The sequence below is a fragment of the Gossypium arboreum genome, chromosome 8, assembly GCF_025698485.1.
Source record: "Gossypium arboreum isolate Shixiya-1 chromosome 8, ASM2569848v2, whole genome shotgun sequence".
NCBI lineage: Eukaryota > Viridiplantae > Streptophyta > Magnoliopsida > Malvales > Malvaceae > Gossypium > Gossypium arboreum.
In genome coordinates this window covers 67421831-67446095 of record NC_069077.1, presented here as the reverse complement: position 1 = coordinate 67446095, position 24265 = coordinate 67421831, and the positions used below count along the sequence as shown (strand labels likewise).

Sequence of the window (24265 nt, the reverse complement as noted above, 5' to 3'; positions counted from 1 at the left end):
GACCCTTGTTGTTAATTAAGTACCCTTTGGTAATGTGTATTCATATAGCCATGCGAAAATGGCTCGTATATTTTGAAGTATAACATTATGGTCTTGTGATATGGTTATTCAGTTTTGGTGGAAATGTTTGGTAATGACTAGCCATTGGAATGGCCAATCATGGTCCTATTGGCGCTACGTACGTCATGGCTAATCGGGATTACCCTTGATAATAATGTATGTCAATTTGCTAGTCGATTCATGGAAAATTATGAAATAGGTAAAATTTACCTTAAAATAGATGCTGACAAAGAAGAGTGGCGTAAGTTGGAAAAATCACTAAAAATAGTAGGAATGGAATTAAATAGTGAATAAATTATGTAATCGAATCTTGATGAGTCTATTTTCATATGAAAGAAACGAAATGACCATATGAGCCGTATTTTATTAGATGTTTAAGTTTTCGTTAAACAGGGCCAGAGCGTTTATATGTATAGATTCCTTTTTGAGTCTGGATCCCCTTTTCTGATTTTGAAAATTTACCATAAATTAACCAGAGACAATTAGAAGTCATGCTTTATATGTATAGATTCCTTTTTGAGTCTAGTTTCATTAGAAACAAATGGCATAAGTAAAAAAAAGCTCTGTACAGGGAGATATCTAAGTCGTAATGCCTGAAGGTCAAAGTAGTCAAACCTTGAAATAGGGGAGACTTTAACTAATAAACTGTACTAATTGGCTCGACCAAAAATTCTAGAAAAAAATTTGTAGATGGACATATGAGTCTAGTTTCAGGAAAAATTTACGGAATCGGTTTTCGAGTCTTGGAACTCGAGATATGATTTTTAAAGTAACTGTGATACAGTTAGCCAGCTTGTCTGGAAATTTTAAAATGAATTGTGTAAGTAAATGAATTAAGTCCGTTAACACCTCGTGTTCGACTCCGGAAACGGTCTCGGGTACGGGGCGTGTGACAGCCCAAATAGACCTAGCCGGAATGTGGTTTCGGGACCACAAAACCGATGCATAACAATAATTTAAAATTTATTTCGATGCCTATAATATGTGAGTATTCATGTATGACATTTTTTGATGATTGATTTAGTGTTATAAAGGTGAATTCCACTAGAAAGGACTTAGTAGTGAACTTTGAAAATACGATATGGAAAGGGTGATGACTAATTAAAGCATGCATGCAAAATAATGGACTTGCATGTCAAATTCCCCTTTTACAAGTGATGGCCGGCCATGACAAAGAGATATGGGTTAAACATGTCATGAAACATGTTTTGTTGGGCATTAGGGAGAAATAGTAAACAAATAGGCATGGGTAAGAAAAGAATGAAAAAAAAGCTGTGTGTGAGAGTAGCATACCCCATTGCCGTGCAACCAAGAAGAAAAAAACAAAAACAAAAAAAAAATTGTTCATGCTTGCTCTCTCCTTTTGGCCAAAAATACTAAGAGGAAGAAGGATTTTGCTTCATTTCCTTTGTTTAGAAGAGATCTAGAAGGTGATTTGGCTAAATTTGCATCAAGAGTAAGGTATGTATGAGATTGTGTTGGGAGTTTCTTGCATGTTTTGGTTGCTAATTTGATGTGCATGTTAGCCATGGCTCAAATCTTTGTTATGCCATGGAAATGGCATTTGGCCAAAGTTGTTATGGTGATAAAGCCATTGCATGCTAAGTGTGAAGCTTGATGATGATGCATGCAATGATGGATTTTCTACTCATGAGTAAGATTTTGAGCTTTTTTTTTTTGTTGTTTTATCATGATTGAAGTTGAAAAGGAGCATGATTGTCATATTCGCCATGATGCATTCTTGAGCATGATTCATGCTTCTTGCATGTTAGTTAAAATTTGTGTTTTGGATGGCTATGGACACCTTGAAATTGACCATGCTCATATATGCATATATATGATTGCACATTATGTTTTGGTTATGAACTAAGTGATGAATATATTGGTTTAAAGAAGAAGATGTGAAGAATGCTTGTGAAATTGCAAGCACAATTGACCTAGCACACATATAAGTGCTTGATGCTATATTATAAGTTTTGGGCCACAATGTGCAAAGCATTAATTAGTAAATTGCATGCTGTTTTTGTGAGGTATTAAGTGCAAAATTGACCTCAACATGTACATGAATATTCGGCCTTGGGTAGCCTATTGAAGGCCTTAGCATTTCCTTGATGCTCGAATAAATTGTATTGAATTGCTTGATGTAGTATAAAATGTGCATGACCATTGTGTATTCAAGCTAAAGGGTGGCCATATGACCATTTAAACTCCTTGTCATATTCGCCATAAGCTAGTACAATGAGGTTTTAATAAATTGAATTTGTTTGAATTAGCTCAAGAGCTAAGAGGGCCACAATTGGACAAGGGGAAGGAAAAGGTGATCGAATAGCCGAAAAAGCCGTTCGACAACATCCGAGGTAAGTCCTCAAGAAGTGACCCTACTTGAATTATGTGAAATAAAGTATGGATGTGTATTGATTATTGATTATGTATGCATGAGTATTTGAATTCTACCCGGGCTAAGTCCCGAAGGCGAATATGCTTGTGACTATAATTGCGTTTGAGCCTTAGTAACGAAAATGAATTATGTATGTCCAATGATAATTGATGTATGTGTTCATGGGAAATTGAATGATATCCGGGCTAAATCCCGAAGACAATTATGCTGGAAATTATATCCGGGTTAAGACCCGAAGGCAATTGTGCTAGTGGCTACATCCGGGCTAAGACCCGAAGGCATTCGTGCGAGATATTCTATCCGGGCTAAGACCCGAAGGCATTTGTGCACGTGATTATATCCGGTTATATTCCGAAGAATCTTGGGCTGGAGGTGAGTGTTGGTTGCTGTAATGAATTCAATTAGTACACTCGAAAAGCCCAAAGGATAAGGTACGTTATATGTGCATTGGAAAGTCGACATGTTTGAGCAACATTCGCTCAATCGACTAATGAATTTCAGTTATTGAATTGATTGATATTTTGTGAAATTATATAATGATGAAGTGTGAAGTAAGAATGTGTATTAATGAAATGATGCATTTGGCTATGCGAATGTATTGCTGTAATTAGAGTTGATTATATTCCTTGAGACTTACTAAGCATAAAAAATGCTTACCCGTTGCTTTGGCTCTCGGTTTTCTAGATTTAAGCTCGAAGCAATCGGATTTGGGATCGTTGAAGTCGAAGTCATCCACACTATCAAGCCTCCATTTTGGTATAAATTTTGGTTGAACTTGAGATGGCATGTATAGGACTACCCTTGTTTGTTAAATATGTTGTGATGTAAGTATGTACGGCCATGCGAAAATGGCTCGAAAAGGAAACATGAACTTAGAATAATTGTGGTTTGTATGTTTATATTTGGTGTCATGATGTGGCTATGGCTTGGAAATGGGAATGTTGGTCATATGATCAGCCATTGGCATGGTTAAAATGATCATATATGAACCTATGTATGGCAAGACTAGTTGGTTCATGGAGACTACCAAATAGGTAAGACCTACCTTAAAACAGATGCTGCCAGCTGCAGTGACGTGAATGTGAAAAATCACCAAAATTCGTAGGAATGGAATTAAATAGTGAATAAGCTATGTAAATGAACCTTGATGAGTCTATTTTCATATGGAAGAAACGAAATGGTCATAGGAGTTACATGTTAAGAGATATTAAAGCTATTGTGAGACAGGGCCAGAATGGTTTCTGGGTTCCCTGTCGAAACTTTAAAAATTCACTATAAATTATCCAAAAATAATTAGGAGACATACCTTATATTTAGAGATTCCATTTTGAGTCTAGTTTCATTAGAAACAAACGGCACCAGCATTAAATCCCTGTACAGAGAGATATTGAAGTTATACCACGCGAAGGTCAGAGCAGTCGATCCCTGTAACATGGGTGACTTTAACTAATAAACTGTACCAATTGGCCCAACCAAAAATTCTAGAAATAAATCCATGGATGGATATATGAGTCTAAATTCAGGGAAAATTTACGAAACCAGTTTTCGAGTTTTGAAACTCGAGATATGATTTTTAAGTCGACGGTGATGCAGTTTTCCAGCCTGACTGAAAATGTCAAATGGATGGGCAAAACAAGTGAACTTGGCTTGTTAACCCCTCGTGTCCGACACCGCCGATGGTCTCGGGTTCGGGGTGTTACAATTTTATTGGTATCAGAGCCACGGTTTAGTCGATTCTAGGACTACCGTGATGTGTTTGGGGTCTAGCTATACATGCCATTAAGTGATGAATCGATAGTGTGATGATTTCTGACAATTTGACTTTGTGTTTGTTTATAGCAATGGATCCCGATCCCAACCGAAGCGATAGCTGATGATGTGGAGAGTGTGGCGCTGCTCTCGCGCAAGGGACAGCGCCAAGGACTCTCAACCTATGGCCAGCAATCCTAATGACGAGGCTAGGCAAGCCTTTTATAGTGTGATGAGCGAATGGTTTAATCAATACATTCGAACCAACACGGCTGTTCCACAACCTCCATTCCCGACAAATGCAACCCCCGCACCTACAATACCTCCGGTGACTGACCAAATAAGGTCAAGTAAGCCCCCGGTCGATAGGATTCGAAAACATGGGGCCACTGAATTTAAGGCTACGGATGATGATGATGCCGAAGCGAGCTGAATTTTGGTTAGATAACACTATCCGGTGCTTGATGAGCTATCCTGTACACCCGATGAGTGCTTAAAGTGTACCATCTCCTTGCTACGCGAGTCCGCCTACTATTGGTGGAGTACTCTGACTTCTGTGGTGCCTAGAGAGCAAGTGACTTGGGAATTCTTTCAAACCGAGTTCCGAAAAAAGTATATCGATCGAGATTCATCGACCAAAAGCGGAGGAATTTCTTGATCTTAAGCAAGGTTCTATGTCCGTTACCGACTACGAGCGAAAGTTTGTGAGGCTTAGCCAGTATGCACGAGAATGCATTTCGTCCAAGCTATTATGTGTAAACGCTTGAGGATGGGCTGAATGATGATATAAGGATGTTTGTTGGCATTCTCGAGATCGAGAGTTCGTAGTACTTGTTGAGCAAGCTTGTAAAGCCAAGAGCTTAGAAAGGAGAAACAAAAAGCTGATGTGGGAACTGGAGAATTCGAAGAGGTCCTCGGAAAGTCTCTTCAACAAGCATCGAAGAGATTTCGAGATGATGCGAGCCGGTCTAGAGGCGTTTGGGCTTTTCTAGACGAGGACGCGATCGACCCCTGTGACCACACGAGTCACTTGATCGCCGATGGTGGAAATGATCGTCGAGAGAGGCGGAGTGTCCACATTGTGGCAAATGGCATTCGGGGAGCTGTTGGTTTCGTGATCGCTCTGCTATAAGTGTGGATCGACCGACCACTTTATGAAGGATTGCCCGAGGATGCATGAGCAGAATGTAAGTCGAGTGCAAACCCGGGTGCTACCATTTGCCGAGGTAGGCCACCTAGAAATATGGGCAATGTCGATGGTGGTCGAGAGGATCTAGAGATGCTACCATCGGATCGAGGCTCGTGCTCTGCTAGGACTTATGCCATCTGCCGCACGCCGAGGATCTGCCTCTCCGGATGTTATTACCGGTACTTTCACTCTTTTCAATACAAATGTGATTGCTTTGATTGACCTGGTTCTACTCATTCATATATATGTGAAACCTTAGCATCCAGAAGACTTTGCCCATTGAGTCTCTCGAGTTTGTAATTCGGTGTCAAACCCTTGGGTCATTACGTGCTTGTCAACAAAGTGTGCAAGAAAAGTCCCTAGTGTTCCGAGGTTCTTGTTTTCCGGCGGACTTGATGCTTTTGCCGTTCGATGAGTTCGACGTTATTCTTGGTTTGGATTGGTTGACCATGCACGATGCGGTTGTAAATTGCAAGAGCAAGACTATCAATTTGAGGTCGCGAATAATGAAATAATTCGGGTTGAGTCTACGGACTTAAAGGGTTGCCACCGTAATATCGTGATGTTGGCCCGAAATATGTAAGAAAAGGGTGCGGCGTACCTTGCGTCGTGCTTTCGATGACAAGGAATCGAAAAGAAACCGAATCTGTGCCCGTGGTTTGTGAATACCGAATGTTTTCCCAGAAGAATTGCGGGTTTACCACATGTTCGGAAATAGAATTTGGCATCGAATTGGTACAGGTACCACTCAATTTCGATAGCTCCGTATCGTATGGCACCAACGGAATTAAAGGAGTTAAAGCTCGGTTGCAAGAATTGGTGGATAGAGGTTTTGCTCGCCTGAGTTTTTCGCCTTGGGGTGCGCCGGTGTTGTTCGTGAAGAAGAAGGATGGAATCATGCGATTGTGCATCGACTATCGTCGACAATAAAGCGACGATAAAGAACAAATATCCGTTGCCACGTATTGATGACTTGTTCGATCAAGCTGAAGGGAGCCTCGGTGTTCTCGAAAATAGATTTGAGATCGGGCTATTATCAATTGCGAATCCGAGATTGGACGTACCCAAGGCGCCTTGAGCGAGATATGGTCACTATGAGTTCCTAGTGATGCCGTTTTGGCTCACTAATGCCCTACGATGATTTATGAATTTAATGAATCGGATCTTTAGACCATATTTGGATCGATTAGTAGTCGTGTTCATTGATGACATCTTGGTCTATTCAAGAAATGAGACCGAACATCTTGAACACTGCGGTTAGTCTTTGCAAATTTTACGGGATAAGCAATTATATGCTAAGTTCAAGAAGTGTGAGTTACGGTTAAGAGGTTAGCTTCTTGGGTCATGTGGTATCTGCATCGGGTATTCGAGTCGACCGAATAAAATTTCAGCCATACTTAATTGGAAGCCTCAGAAATATTCTTGAGGTTCGAGCTTTTGGGGCTTCTTGGTTATTACCGACGATTTGTAAAAGGCTTCTCAACGATAGCCACGCCGATGACGGTTACTCCAAAAGGATGTTAAGTTCGAATGGACGGAGAAATGCCAAAAAGTTTCGATCAATGAAAACTTATTTGATGAAGCCCCAATTCTAGTGCAACCCGAGTCCGCAAGGAGTTTGTCATCTATAGCGACGCCTCTCTACTTGGGTTAGGTTGCGTATTAATGCAAGAAGGTCGAGTTGTGGCCTATCGTCGAGGCAATTAAAGCCACATGAGAAAAATTATCCGACTCATGATCTCGAATTGGCATATCGTATTCGCCTTAAAGATTTGGCGACATTACTTATTTGGTGAAAGGTGCCATGTATACTCGGATCACAAAAGTCTCAAATATTTGATGACCCAAAGAGACTTAAATCTGCGACAAAGGCGTTGGCTTGAGCATTAAAGGATTATGAGTGATCATTGACTATCACGGGAAAGGCGAATGTGGTTGCGGATGCCTTGAGTCGTAAATCGTTATTCACTTTACGAGCGATGAATGTGCACTTATCTCGTCCGATCCGACGGTGTGTTAGTGGCTGAATTGAAAGCCAAACCATTATTGACACACCAAATTCGAGAAGCTCGAAAAGTCGATGACGAGTTGGTTGCAAAAGCGGGCTGCGTGTGTTCGAACAAGGACTCGGAGTTTCAAATCGACGATGACGATTGTTTGAGGTTCAAAGGTCGTCTGTGTGTCCCAAAGAATTGAACTCATTTCGATAATTCTGAATGAAGCCCATTGTAGCGAATGGCAATCCACCGGGAGTACGAAGATGTACAATGAATTGAAACGTCGGTTTTGGTGGCATGGTATGAAGCGAGACATCTCCGACTTTGTTTGAGATGTCTAATATGTCAACAAGTGAAAGCGGAACATCGGTGCCTTGAGGATTACTTGACCAATCACGATACCCGAGTGGAAATGGGATCGAGTCACAATGGACTTTGTATCCGGACCGCCATTGTCGTGAGTAAGAAGGATGCGGTTTGGGTCGTGGTAGATCGATTGACTAAGTCGGCCCACTTTGTCCCCGTCGTCGGATTTTTCAATGGACAAATTAGCGGAATTGTACGTTTCTCAAATTGTGAGATTACACGGGGTGCCTATTTCTATCGTGTCGGATAGAGATCCGAGATTTACCTCGCGATTTTGGAAAAAGTTGCAAGAAGCTTTGGGTACCAAGTTGCATTTCAGCACCGCCTTTCACCCCAAACCGATGGTCAATCCGGCGGATAATTCGGATACTTGAGGATATGTTAAGATGTTGCGTCCTCGAGTTTAGTGGTTCATGGGAGCGGTATTTGCCGTTGATTGAATTAAACACAACAACAACTTTCAATCAAGTATTAAGATGGCACCCTACGAGGCCTTATGCGGTCGTAAATGCCGTGACGCCATTGTTTTGGACCGAGCTCGGTGAAAGCAAGATTTTCGGTGGATTTGATTAGGGATGCTGAGCAGAAAGTGAAAGTAATCCGTGAAAGTCGAAGATAGCCTCCGATCGTCGAGTAAGTCGACGCGGATCTGAAGCGTAAGGATATCGAGTATCGGTGGGTGATAAAGTGTTTCTCAAGGTATCGCCTTGGAAAAAGATACTCGAGTTCGGTAGTAAGGGCAAGTTGAGCCAGATTCATTGGACCATATGAGATATCGAGCGAGTCGGTCCAGTGGCATATCGCTTGATTTTGCCCCCGAACTCAAAAGGTTCACGATGTCTTTCACGTTTCGATGCTTGACGCTATAGATCCGATCCATCGCACGTGATTAGTCCATCGAAATTGAAATTCAAGCTAATATGAGTTATGAGGAAGAACCGATTCGTATCCTATCACGAGAAGTGAAAGAGTTGCGAAACAAGCGGGTTCCGCTAGTGAAAGTGTTATGGCTCAAGCACGGGATAGAAGAAGCTACTTGGGAGACCGAGAACTCTATGAAAGAACGATATCCAAACCTATTTACGGTAAGATTTTGGGACGAAAATTCCTTAAGAGGGGGGAGTTGTGACAGCCAAAATAGACCCTAGCCGAATGTGGTTTCGGGACCACAAAACCGAGGCATAACAATAATTTAAAATTTATTTCGATGCCTATAATATGTGAGTATTCATGTATGACATTTTTGATGATTGATTTAGTGTTATAAAGGTGAATTCCACTAGAAAGGACTTAGTAGTGAACTTTGAAAATACGATAGGAAAGGGTGATGACTAATTAAAGCATGCATGCAAAATAATGGACTTGCATGTCAAATTCCCCTTTTACAAGTGATGGCGGCCATGACAAAGAGATATGGGTTAAACATGTCATGAAACATGTTTTGTTGGGCATTAGGGAGAAATAGTAAACAAATAGGCATGGGTAAGAAAAGAATGAAAAAAAATGTGTGTGAGAGAGTAGCATACCCCATTGCCGTGCAACCAAGAAGAAAAAAACAAAAACAAAAAAAAAATTGTTCATGCTTGCTCTCTCCTTTTGGCCAAAAATACTAAGAGGAAGAAGGATTTTGGTTCATTTCCTTTGTTTAGAAGAGATCTAGAAGGTGATTTGGCTAAATTTGCATCAAGAGTAAGGTATGTATGAGGTTGTGTTGGGAGTTTCATGCATGTTTTGGTTGCTAATTTGATGTGCATGTTAGCCATGGCTCAAATCTTTGTTATGCCATGGAAATGGCATTTGGCCAAAGTTGTTATGGTGATAAAGCCATTGCATGCTAAGTGTGAAGCTTGATGATGATGCATGCAATGATGGATTTTCTACTCATGAGTAAGATTTTGAGCTTTTTTTTTTTGTTTTATCATGATTGAAGTTGAAAAGGAGCATGATTGTCATATTCGGCCATGATGCATTCTTGAGCATGATTCATGCTTCTTGCATGTTAGTTAAAATTTGTGTTTTGGATGGCTATGGACACCTTGAAATTCGGCCATGCTCATATATGCATATATATGATTGCACATTATGTTTTGGTTATGAACTAAGTGATGAATATATTGGTTTAAAGAAGAAGATGTGAAGAATGCTTGTGAAATTGCAAGCACAATTCGGCCTAGCACACATATAAGTGCTTGATGCTATATTATAAGTTTTGGGCCACAATGTGCAAAGCATTAATTAGTAAATTGCATGCTGTTTTTGTGAGGTATTAAGTGCAAAATTGACCTCAACATGTACATGAATATTCGGCCTTGGGTAGCCTATTGAAGGCCTTAGCATTTCCTTGATGCTCGAATAAATTGTATTGAATTGCTTGATGTAGTATAAAATGTGCATGACCATTGTGTATTCAAGCTAAAGGGTGGCCATATGACCATTTAAACTCCTTGTCATATTCGCCATAAGCTAGCACAATGAGGTTTTAATAAATTGAATTTGTTTGAATTAGCTCAAGAGCTAAGAGGGCCACAATTGGACAAGGGTTAGGAAAAGGTGATCGAATAGCCGAAAAAGCCGTTCGACAACATCCGAGGTAAGTCCTCAAGAAGTGACCCTACTTGAATTATGTGAAATAAAGTATGGATGTGTATTGATTATTGATTATGTATGCATGAGTATTTGAATTCTACCGGGCTAAGTCCCAAGGCGAATATGCTTGTGACTATAATTGCGTTTGAGCCTTAGTAACGAAAATGAATTATGTATGTCCAATGATAATTGATGTATGTGTTCATGGGAAATTGAATGATATCCGGGCTAAATCCGAAGACAATTATGCTGGAAATTATATCCGGGTTAAGACCGAAGGCAATTGTGCTAGTGGCTACATCCGGCTAAGACCGAAGGCATTAAATGCGAGATATTCTATCCGGGCTAAGACCGAAGGCATTTGTGCGTGATTATATCCGGTTATATTCGAAGAATCTTGGGCTGGAGGTGAGTGTTGGTTGCTGTAATGAATTCAATTAGTACACTCGAAAAGCCCAAAGGATAAGGTACGTTATATGTGCATTGGAAAGTCGACATGTTTGAGCAACATTAGCTCAATCGACTAATGAATTTCAGTTATTGAATTGATTGATATTTTGTGAAATTATATAATGATGAAGTGTGAAGTAAGAATGTGTATTAATGAAATGATGCATTTGGCTATGCGAATGTATTGCTGTAATTAGAGTTGATTATATTCCTTGAGACTTACTAAGCATAAAAAATGCTTACCCCGTTGCTTTGGCTCTCAGTTTTCTAGATTTCGCTCGAAGCAATCGGATTTGGGATCGTTGAAGTCGAAGTCATCCACACTATCAAGCCTCCATTTTGGTATAAATTTTTGGTTGAACTTGAGATGGCATGTATAGGACTACCCCTTGTTTGTTAAATATGTTGTGATGTAAGTATGTACGGCCATGCGAAAATGGCTCGAAAAGGGAAACATGAACTTAGAATAATTGTGGTTTGTATGTTTATATTTGGTGTCATGATGTGGCTATGGCTTGGAAATGGGAATGTTGGTCATATGATCAGCCATTGGCATGGTTAAAATGATCATATATGAACCTATGTATGGCAAGACTAGTTGGTTCATGGAGACTACCAAATAGGTAAGACCTACCTTAAAACAGATGCTGCCAGCTGCAGTGACGTGAATGTGAAAAATCACCAAAATTCGTAGGAATGGAATTAAATAGTGAATAAGCTATGTAAATGAACCTTGATGAGTCTATTTTCATATGGAAGAAACGAAATGGTCATAGGAGTTACATGTTAAGAGATATTAAAGCTATTGTGAGACAGGGCCAGAATGGTTTCTGGGTTCTCTGTCGAAACTTTAAAAATTCACTATAAATTATATAAAAATAATTAGGAGACATACCTTATATTTACAGATTCCATTTTGAGTCTAGTTTCATTAGAAACAAACGGCACCAGCATTAAAGCCCTGTACAGAGAGATATTCAAGTTATACCACGCGAAGGTCAGAGCAGTCGATCCCTGTAACATGGGTGACTTTAACTAATAAACTGTACCAATTGGCCCAACCAAAAATTCTAGAAATAAATCCATGGATGGATATATGAGTCTAAATTCAGGGAAAATTTACAAAACCAGTTTTCGAGTTTTGAAACTCGAGATATGATTTTTAAGGCGACGGTGACGCAGTTTTCCAGCCTGACTGAAAATGTCAAATGGATGGGCAAAACAAGTGAACTTGGCTTGTTAACCCCTCGTGTCCGACACCGGCGATGGTCTCGGGTTCGGGGTGTTACAGGGCGTCACAAAATTTCAATTAGCAAAAAATAGCAATTAAATAATTTTTCTCTAAGACAATTGACCTGTGGCAACATTACTTTTCATTTATCATGTAATGTTTGTAACAACTGGATTTCTAGTGGTGTCGAAAAACGCAATTGTGAGGCCTCATTTCCATAAGCCAAGCTATTAATAAAGTTATTAAGAAAATATATTGAAATTTGGTTAAGTAATTTAACCGAGAAAATAGTTAATTAAAGCTCAAGAACTAAATTGTAAAAATTCAATCACTATTGACTTTTAATTTAGAAAATGCTTGAGGGCCTAGATAGCAATTATCCAAAGGGAAAAAATGGTTATTAAACCATTTTATATTTAAAGTTAGTAGGAAATGATAATGAATGGCCCTTAGTTTTAAATTATGATTAAAATGCATAAAAATATCTTAATTAATGAATTAATAATGGTTAATCAAGTTAATTAAGTTTTAATCTTAGTATAAATATTTAGTTAGAGGGAAGAAAGATGAATAATCATCTTCTTTATCCCTGCTTTGGTCGTCCAACCTTAAGAAGAAAAGAAGAAAACCTTTCAACCTTTCCAACATTCAGCCATTAAAATCAAGTAAGTTCTTAAGTCGTTTTCTTTAAATTTTTATAGATTCTTGATCATGGGAGCTTGATTTAGCTAGCCCAAGTATCTATTTGTCCAACTGTTAAGTTTTTAACAAGTTTCCAATAGAGAGAAATTGATGAAATAAGCTTGAATTTAATAGTTAATAAGCTTGGATCATGATAAGGACTAAATTAGAAAGTAAATTGAACTTGTTAGATAGTTTTGCAACATTAAGGACTAAATTGAATAAATTAAAAAAATGCCATGAGATTATGTTGTAGATGAAAAGTATATTGCTCCTAATGAAAGAATGTGAAATTAGATTTTAATTCGATGTTGAATATAAAAAGATATGTGTGTCCTGAGTATAATGACTAAATTGAATAAATTGAAAAATTCCATGAGATTATGTTGTAGATGAAAAGTATAGGGTCCCTAACGAAAGAATGTAAAATTAAATTTTTATCCAGTGTTGAATACAAAAAAGATATGTGTATCTGAGTATAGGGACTCAGCTGAATAAAATGAAAAATATGTTTGATTATGTATTTGGCTGTGATTTGGAGGTAAACTGATATTGTTCCTATTATTGAATAATCAAATATAGCTAAAGATGACGCAGAGTCATCGTGAGAGAAGGGAAAAGTGAGAATTGTGGATGAGTAGTGGACAATTTCGGTTTTGTACTTTTCTGATTTGAGTTCAATACATAAATATATATACATATGCATATATACATCCATGTCATTGATGCAAATCTACCTATTGAGGAAGCATAGTATAATTGCATGATTCAATTTGTACTTGATGATATTAAATGTCAAGAATTCGAATAAATTGAATATAATAGAAACAAACATGTTATAATTTGTTAAATGATTCGTAATATGGTTGATGATGGAAATTGATATGAAATTATGATATTAAATATGAATTGATATGTAATTGAATCATTGGTACCTTATTAATTTTTTGAGTAAAGTCGTATATAGTTAGCATGCTATAGGATTGATTATGTATGGGTTTATGCATTTCGTGTGCCAGGATGCACTTCGTGTATCAATATGCACTTCATGTGCCATGATGCACTTCTGCTTGTATGCACTGTGTATCAGTATATTTACTCTAGCTTGTGTGTTGATGCACTATGTGTGCTATTATATTTCCTTTGGTTCATCTGATGAGGCACTATGTGCCAGTATGATTATTTCAGTTTATCTGATGATGTACTGGTAGTGCCAGGATGGTGTGTTTGTTGGATGATTCATGTATCTATCTTGAGTCTAATTCTGTTAATAGGGCTTATAAAGTACAAAATCGATAAATGATATTGAATTGAAATGATAGTATGAAATGATACCATATGTGCATATATGTGAAATGTGATTAAAGATAATAAGTGAAAGATCATGCGAATCGATTATTACAAGCCCCAAGGGCCGACATGGAAATGAATCAATTGAGCTGATAAAGATCGAATAAAAAGAAATGAATAGATAGTATGAGATAGAATGAAATGAATAAGTTATATTGTTGGCATTTAAGACCTAATAGATGTGTAAAGCTTGACTAAATGACTTTGTACATCATCTTAATATTTGGCATGATTAGTACATGAATTATTTGAATCTAGAATATGTTTTGAATGTGTTCATATTGCTAATGCTATTGAATTATTAACTTGAATCATGAAAGCACCATCGAGCTTTACCGCTCTGTGTAAGGTTTTGTTTATTCCGTGCATAGGTAGTTAGAAGAACTGAAGGTTTCAAAGAGTAATCTAGCATCTGACCCGTGACTCTCAACTCAGCAAAGTTTGTATAGTTTCCCTATGTTTTTAATAAATGGCATGTACATGTTTTAATTCGAATTTGTATCTAAATAGAGCCATTTAGAAAATTGCTAGCTAATGCCATATGAAATAAGCATATGTTGCAAATTGTTTATGTAAATGGTATAATATTGTAAGAACAGTTGAAATGCTATATTGAGTAACTTTTTTAAGTGTTTTGAATTGGCAATATATGGACCTTATGAAAATATCCTATCACATTGCAACATCGAGTCCATAATGTTGCAACGAGGAATAGTCAGTTATTTGTGTTGCGACTTGGAACCACTGAAGTCACAACGTCAACCTGATAAATTTTAATCTTTACATTTTAGTCCTTATTCAACCTTGGATTATTGAAAGAGCCTTTGTAAGCTTGTGTAAGACTTGTATATGATTATATATTATATTGTAATGATGTTTTCAACTAAATAATAAGTGTTAACTGTGAAATTTAATTGAATTTGATCATAGTTTCGATAACAAATGTGGTATCTTGTAACTGAAACTTGGTGATCAGGTCGGGTACGGGATGTTACAATATCAATGAAAGGATATCGTTTACCCTTTATTAAGCTATGAATTCCACTATTATGGAATGATGTTACATCATGCAGAAGTCATACTCAACACAATAGCTTTTTGTTCTTTATCTATTTAAACTCAAACTTTCATTTGCATCAAAGTATACAAGTCATGTATACATAGCTCATCATCCACTCAAGATTAAGGTATGCCACATTATGAACATCACAAGTGAATAAATCCATAAATGGGTCTAGGATCTATTCTACTTGGGTCCTGTCCGATGTACTATATTTCAGTCAGTCATATCATGTCTCTATCTTCTAGGAGTCATTTGCTTTGATACCCAAGACATGATATTTCCCTAAATTGGACTTGAGAGATGACATATTAGTTTTTCAATAGATTTTTTTCAATTTCTATTGGACTAAGGATGTGTTTAGATTATCTACTAATATAAGTTTTAATCATTATAAAATATTATCTTATTATAAAATAAATTTTGATTTTCAAAAAGAAATTGTAATATAATATTTTGTACAAATTTATTTATTTCGTGTTTGTTTCACTAAAACCAACTTTTAAAAAATGATTTCAGGAAATTTTGTCAAATAATAGAGAATATTTTATGCAGAATCATGCTAACACTAGAAAGTATAAGCTTTTCCAAAAAATTAATCCAGTTTCTGAAATTCATTTTTCGAATACTGTTTTTTAATGAAACAAATGGAATTTTAATAACCAAAGTATGTACATGATTTGATTTAAACAACACCACTACATTGGTCTTGAGGGATTCAATCCTCAAAATACTTCCTTAAGTATTTCTATAACACCCCTAACCCGTAACCGTCACCGGAACAGGGTTATAGAGCATTACCGGAGCTTACAAAATAAATACAGATAATTCATATCATTTACTATTCATATTCAAAAATAATCATACTGTTCCTTGAATGGACCCTCGAGGTCTAATTTAAACATTAGAATCAAGTCAGAACTAAATTAGGATCTCAGAGGATTTTTCGTGAAATTTAAAAATTTTTCTTATATACAGGGGTCACACACCTGTGTGAGTAAGACACGCGGCCAAGTGACATGCCCATGCCTCAGGCCATATGGGAATTTGGTGTGAGGCACACGGCCGTGTCCTAGCCCGTGTCCTTACCCATTTAACTCTCTGACTTGGGTCACACCACCTGCCATTGGCCCGTGTGCTAGGCCGTGTGGTCAATTTAATTTTCACAAATTAGGTGCAGGTTTCACACAGCCAAGACACACGCTCGTGTTCTAGGCCGTGTATGTAACAGTCTGATTTTGGGGCTAGTCAGAATAGTGGTCTCGAGACCATAAATCCAAAGTTAGAGAAATTATTTTATTATTATTTTGGAGTCATAGTATGTTTATATTAGTACGTGAAAAATTTGGTATGTTAATTTTGACATTTGTGAGCCCAATTGCAAAAAAAGACTAAATCGCATAAAATGTAAAAGTCCTAAATTGATAGTTAGAGGTGTCAAATAGCTAGAGAATAAAAATTGGAGGTCTTTAAAGGGCAATTAGACGCTATTATGATAGCATAGCCGGCCATGAGAAAAAGATGAGACCATTTTCAAGGTTAGGTGGAAATTGGGTGGCTTATTTGACTAAAAAAGGAAATAAAATAAAGAAAGATGATATCATCCCTTTTTCATCTTCTTACCCAACTGATTTTTAGCCATTTTTGGGGGTAACTTATCATCCCTAAAAGTAAGTGATTTCCATGTCCTTTGTTGATGATTTTTTTTTTTTTGAGACCCTTAAAGCATGAGCTTTCAAATGAGGGGTATATCTTGCAAAATGGTTGAAGGTCTAGGGTTTTTCCATGAGAGCATTTAGGGTGTTTTCTGAAATTTTATGGAAGAATATGAGTCTTAGTTCTGTAATAAACAACTTTTGTGAAAGGTGTTACCATGATAACACCTAAAGGGACTATTTTTCATAAGTTGTAAAATAGTTGATAAATGTTTAAAAAATGATGAATTTGGGGTTTTTATAAGAATAAAAAGAGTTTAACTAGGCTCAATATGCGAAGAAATTTGATAAAAATCAATTTTCGAGTATAGGGTAAAATGGTCATTTTGCCAAAGTCTAGGGGCAAAATGGTCATTTTGCCAAAGTCTAGGGGCAAAATGGTCATTTTGCCAAAGTCTAGGGGCAAAATGGTCATTTTATCGAAGATGTGAGTTTTTAATTTCTTAACTTTATTTAGTGACTAAATGAGTGTATTTTGATAATATAGATCAAGAATTGTCAAATCCGAACCTAGACCGGGGGAAAGCCAAACAAGTCGACTAAACCGACTAGTCGTATACATTTTATAATTCGAGGTAAGTTGTATGAAAATAATATAACTACATTGTTAATGTATGTATTGAATTGTATTGAGCTAATATAGCATGAATTGCTTGGTTGTGAAATTGAGAATGTATAATGATAATTGAGATAGTGGGAAATTCCGTTGTAACCTTAGGAAGTAAATCGGATATCCATGCCATGACGTTTGGGTCATTTGTGTGTGAGCTAGTGTAAGACATCTCTGGGACATGCATCAGCCACATTATGACAGCCAGTGTAAGACCATGTCTGGGACATGGCATCGGCATTGAGACGAGAGCTAGTGTAAGACATGTCTAGGACATGCATCGGCCTCGAGACATATGCCAGTGTAAGTCATGTGTGTAAGACATGTATGGGACATGCATCGCCTACAAGATGATAGTCAGTGCAAAACCATGTTTGGGACATGGCATCGACTTGAGATGTGAGCCAGTGTAAGACCATGTCTAGGACATGGCATCGGCACTTTACCTATGTTTGAGGCTTAATGAATATCCGATAGTGTTCCAAATGGTTCAACAGTGAATAAGCTAATGAGGAAAGTATAACTATGTTGTGAATTGTACAGGTACCTAATTGGTACATTTGAGATATGAGCTCTCTATATATATAACTTAAGATTTGTATGGACAGTAATGAGCAAGTTATACTTATGTCTACCTTGGTATTATGAGCATGCTAGTTGTTGGTATATTGTTGTTGTATACTTACTTATATGCAACTTACTAAGCTCTTATGCTTACTCCCTTTCCTTTCCATTTCCTTAGAGTGCCACCTAATTAGCTCAAGGATTCCAGAAGTCAGAGATATCGATCACACTATCAACCAAAGCATTCGGTATAGTTGGATTTATATTTTTGAATATGACATGTATAGGACTTAGACTTTATTATTTTGTGTCTTTGAGAATTGGCCAAATGTGTTGGCTTGGGTTGGATACCCTTCATTTTGTATTAAGCCCTGTTTAATGGCTAATATTCATTTTGAGTTTTATTAAAGAGGCATTTTTATAATTGGATGAATGTCTATTGTGACTGATTTAGTTTATGCTTGTTTTGGTATTGGTTGGTATTTGCATGGAACTAGGTATGTAAAGGTGGCAATAAGGCTTGGTAAATAGCCTTATCTTGTCTACATGGGTAGACACACGGGGGTGTGTCTAGGCCGTATGTGACACACGGCCTACCATATGGGCGTGTTGTCCGGTCGTGTGTCTCCTGCACGTAAAAATTTCAAGTCAGTATGCAAGGTAATAAACACACAAGTAGAGACACGGCCGTGTGTCTCAACTGTGTGGAGGACACAGCCCGGTACACTGGCGTGTGCCTTGGTTGTGTGACATCTTGAGCATGCTAACATCAGAAATAGAATGTCCATATTTTTGTACACAGCCTAGGACACGGGCGTGTCGTGGCCGTGTGAGGGACACGGGCCATTGACACGGGCGTGTGTCTGGCCGTGTGAAAACCCTGTAGGTGTGAATTAGAATTTAATTCTACACGGGTATGGGTCATGGGTGTGTCCCAGGGTGCTTAGGCCGTGTGAGCCACACGGACCATTAGCTCGACCATGTCGAAATGGTCACACGGCCGTGGTACTGTTCCACACGGGCGTGTGCCCTATTCTGAAGGCAAATTTCCTAAGGTTGCCTTAAGGACCCGAAATGGTTTCGAATGGTTTTCAACGGTCTATTTGAGGTTCGTAGGCACATAATAAGAAGACTAAAGTATAAATTGAAAAAGTTTTAATTTGGACCGAGTCTCGGTAATTTGAGTTGGGTTATATGCATGAGATCAAGTTGGGTAATGCCTTGTACTCAACCCTGACGTGGGTTATGGGTATAGGGTATTACAGTGTAGCATACATGGCTGAGACACACACCCGTGTGCCCAATTCTAAGCATTCTATTTCTCAATTTTAAGATGCAGGGGACACACGGCCAAACCACATGCCCATGTGCCAAGCCATGTGTCACACACGGTCAAGACATACGCCCGTGTGTCTACCTGTATGGACAAAATAAGGTCATTTCTTAACCTTATCTCTCACCCAAATTTAACTTTCAACCTACAATAACATTTGCATACATCTGCCAACCAATTCAAGTCATATAAATCAAACAAACATCATTAACATGTATGAAATAGTAACACATATTCACATGATCAAACTTACCTTCTTGTAATGATTTATATTTTACTCTAATTCAATTTAACCAAACCACATACATATAAGCTAAACATGATATATATCCTTATAATAACATGCCAAAATAATCAATTTTTAGCCATTCCAATGGCTAAGTTACAAACAACTATTTACATGCCAACACAGGCCAAGTCAACCTATACATGTCATTATATCAAAATAAGATTAGTTTTTATACCAAAACAAGCTGGAGGATAGTGTGATGATTCTTCGACCATTCTCCAACCTTAACGAGCTTCTAAAACACTATAAAACAAAGAAAATAAAACCTAGTACGCATTCAATGCTTAGTAAGTTTGTATAATGGAAAGTAAACTTACCAATCATATTCATTTAAATAAGCATAACAATAACACGCTTTCCAACAAATTAGCAAATTTTCCTAATCACATACATACAAATAAACAAGTTAGCCACATAATTCACATGTACATTAAGTAAGCATGGATGAGCTCATCATGCTGCACTTTTTTCAGGTATTTCAGAAGTATTTTGGAAATAACTCTTTTAATCTCATAAATTCTCATATCAGAATTTTTTCCAATGAATTATTAAAATATAGATGGATACTCGGGTAGTACACACAAGGTGTACAAAACTGTAAACCATCAATTCAAAATCAGGGGTAGCCATTAGGGCACTTAATCAGAGAGCACACTCTTGAGCCACATATCAGGATGCTCAGATGAGCCATGTAATAGGACATTTATCCAGGCTAAACAGAAAACTCATAAGAATTTTATTCAGGGAGCTCATAGAGCTTATCAAATAACTCTGAAGAGTTAATATCAAAGAGCACCGGATAAGGTAACAGGAAGTTCAAGCGAGACGTCCAGAAGCCCATAAGAGCTTATATCAGGATGCTCATGTAGAGTTGTGTTTATATCCGCATTACACACTGGATCACAACTGATCAAACCATGTAACAGGACGCTCACACAGAGCTGCGGTAGTGCGCAACACATACATGATCACTACCGATTAGGATGCTCGTAAGAACTGAATAGTGGTTTTGAGACCACAAATCTGAGATAGAAATAATTATTATATGATTCTTATGAGGTCTATGATATGAATGCATGCTTATGTGAAAGTTTCATGAAGAAATTCTATGCATAAAATGTCTAATTGAATTTTAGGGACCAAATTAAATAAGATACAAAACTTTCATTCTAGAAGCTTTTATCATGAAATTGCTTTAGATTATAAATTAGGAGGTCCTAATTAGCAATTTGACCAATTTATATAATTTTGGACAAAAATGGGCATGCATGGAAAAATTTTAAAAGAAAGACCCTAAGAGCATTTTGGTCATTTGGTAATTAAAAGAATAAAAAGGGAAAATCAAAGCATAAATGTGCTCATCTTCTCCAAGTGCTAGCCGAATTTCTCAATAGCCATAGCTAGGGTTTTGTTCAACATTTCCAAGCTTGATTGTAAGTGCTCCGTAGCCCCATTTTTAATGTTCTTTGTATTTTTGAAGTCTTTGAAGCATGATCTACCCATTTCTAGTTATATTTTGAGCTCGGGTTCATGTATGAAATTTGGCCCATATGTAACATTTGAAACACAAAAATTTATAGACTTTTTCATACCCATTCTTACTTAAATTCATGCAAATCTGGTTAAATTATTATCAAAAAATAATTAAATATTATAAAATAATTAAATTGTGTTAAAAATATGAACATGGTGAATTTAGTTAATTTTATACTCAATTTTGATTAATTTTGACTATTTTCGACAGATTCGCGCGAAGGGCGAAAATTGGCTCGGCTGACACTACTGAAAGCACAAAATTGAGAAGCAATTTGAAGTATCGAGGCACATGAATTTCCAGCCTAAGACGATCCAGAAAATGTGTATTAATTCATAATTTAATTAATTTTAATTTATTCCCCATTTAATTTGGGTTAAATAAATTATTTTTAATTAATTATGGAGAAAGGGTCCAGTTGAACTGCACTGCTCAAACCATATTGATTGAACCAAACCAGCCACTAATTGGGCAGCCCAGAACCGTCCATATGCTGACCCAAATAAACATTTTAGATGATTAAATATGCTTGCAAAAAGGTCCTCGAAAGACTTCTAATTTGCATTCAAACCCCACCTTTAATTGTGGCTTTGTAGATTAATTCCAGGCCATTTTTAGCAAAGTTGAAAGTCTCAACTCTTGCCAAGTAGATGGCCAGCCATAGGGGGCCTCTTTGGCTGCTGGAATTTTCTATTTTTAGCAGCCACAATCAGCTATAAAAGCCATCCCTTGCTGATCATTCAAACCATCCCTCATTCCACAACATTCTCTCATTCTCTCTTCTCCTCTCTCACTTTTCTCCCACTTTTTCCATCCCATTTCCCTTATTGTTCAAGTGTCGATTTCTTCTCTTGGGAAAGAGGCTTTCATCAGCCATTTTGGAGCAGCAATTAGGTGTTCATAAGTCACCTTGATAGCCGAGGGCAATGAAGAGCGAAGAACGGAGCAACTAATCAAGCCACGGAGAAACACCAGATTTGTTTCTTGTTCCCTATCTCTTTAATTTTTGTTGTTGTTTTGACGAACATGTTTATGAATATTTATTCTATTGAAATGTTTATTTTAATCAATTTAGCTTAAAATTAAGCTTGTGTTGGGTTGATTATATTCTGCCTACTTGAATTGTTCAAATGATGTTTATGCTGTTATAGGCCTCAGTAAATTGCTTGGTTAAGTAAAATCATGCCTAAGTTATTTTTGCAATATAATTGTTAAATAAATAATGAATTAATTATTTAAACGTATTGAAATTATAATTAATTGACACAATACTTAATCAGTGCATGTTTATTCTTCTAAGGTAGCTGAAGGTTAAATTAGCAATGTATCTGGCGATATTATTGCCTTGCATACTTGCATGATGATTGTGATTAAACTGTTTCAAGGTAGGGATACCTTGTTACCTCACATAGTCTTCTATATGCTTATTAGATTTAATTAATCGTTTGAATTGACATAGGGATATGCAAGAGATTAGTTGAATTTAATAAGTATGTATGTGCAATAACATGTTTGCTTATTAGAATCTGTTTAGTCGATTGAATTGACATAGGGATATGTCAAGAGATGAATGGTTTTTTGTATGTGAGTATGTTCAGAAGTTATCCAATTACTGAGTTGCCGTGAATTTATTCGTAACAATGTAAACATGATTTTAATTATTCTAAGTTAAAGGAATATAATTAATTCAACACAAGTATGTTACCTTGATTAAATCTTATTTGAAATCGTGCATTAGAACTCCTTTGTTTTATTTTAATTATTTCCTTAGCTTTTAAATAGTTTTTGACCATCTTTTAAAACCAAATTATTTTTACTTCACCAAAGTGTTTTACAATTAATTTCATAAATAATTCTTTTTACTGTCCCTGTGGGTACAATAACTCGACATTACTTGTCACTTTATTACTTGTTGCGATTGTGTACACTTGCACATTTTTTCGTTGTTCCAAGTTTTTGGCACCATTGCCGGGGATTGTTTTAAAAAGCCATTATTTGTTAATTTTCTAGTTTTACATTTTGGTTTATTTTTCTGTTTAATTTTTAACTTAATTAATTTTTCTCTGATAATTTTAGGTGTTTATGAATATTGACCAGATTATTGACTTACTCCCTGTAGACCCTGAGATAGAAAGAACCTTTCGACAGCGAAGAAGACAAGCGAACCAGAGAAAGATCAAAGAAATGAACTTTGGAAATCTAATCCAAGGAAATGGAGCAAACCCTGCTCAAAATCCTATCCTTATTGTTGATGATAGGGATAAAGCCTTAAGACAATATGTTGTGCCAGTATTTAATGATCTTAATCCGAGCATTAGGAGACCCGAAATTGAGGCACAACAATTTGAGCTGAAGCCAGTCATGTTCCAGATGCTTCAGACTGTGGGCCAATTCAGTGGAATGCCTACTGAAGATCCTCATCTTCACTTAAGACTATTTATGGAGGTGAACGAATCTTTCAAATTAGCTGGAGTACCCGAAGATGCATTATGATTGAAGCTGTTCCCGTACTCACTAAGGGACAGAGCTAGAGCCTGGTTGAATTCATTGCCACAAAACTCAATTTCTACATGGCAAGAGTTAGCCGAAAGATTTCTCATGAAGTATTTCCCACCTAGCAAGAATGCTAAGTTGAGGAACGAGATCACTGCCTTCCAACAAATGGATGATGAGTCCTTGTATGAGGCATAGGAATGATACAAAGAACTATTACGGAAATACCCTCATCACGGAATCCCACATTGTATCCGACTTGAGACATTTTATAATGGTCTAAATGCTCACATGAGGATGGTAGTGGACGCTTTTGCTAATGGTGCTCTCCTTTCTAAGTCTTATAATAAGGCTTACGAAATCATCGAGAGGATCACCAGTAACAATTATCAATAGCCAACCAATTGAGTCGCGTCAGGAAGACGAGTAGCTGGAATACATGAAGTGGATGCTCTCACTTCACTTGTGTCTCAAGTGTCTTCAATATCCTCAATGCTTAAGAATCTTACCACTAATAGGTCTATAGTTTTGTAGCCCAACCATCTCACCAATTTGAGAGTATAGCTTGTGTTTATTATGGGGAAGGACATTTGTTTGAAGAATGTCCATC

The 24265-nt window shown here is 37.1% G+C and overlaps 1 non-coding gene across 1 annotated transcript; it reads right to left on the bottom strand.

Annotated features, from left to right (window-relative positions):
* Positions 1 to 23790: 23790 nt before the first annotated feature.
* On the bottom strand, positions 23791 to 23897 carry LOC128280243 (small nucleolar RNA R71). The gene has a single exon (XR_008270423.1). It is a non-coding gene; the product is annotated as a small nucleolar RNA R71 (small nucleolar RNA).
* Between the last annotated feature and the right edge of the window lie 368 nt (positions 23898 to 24265).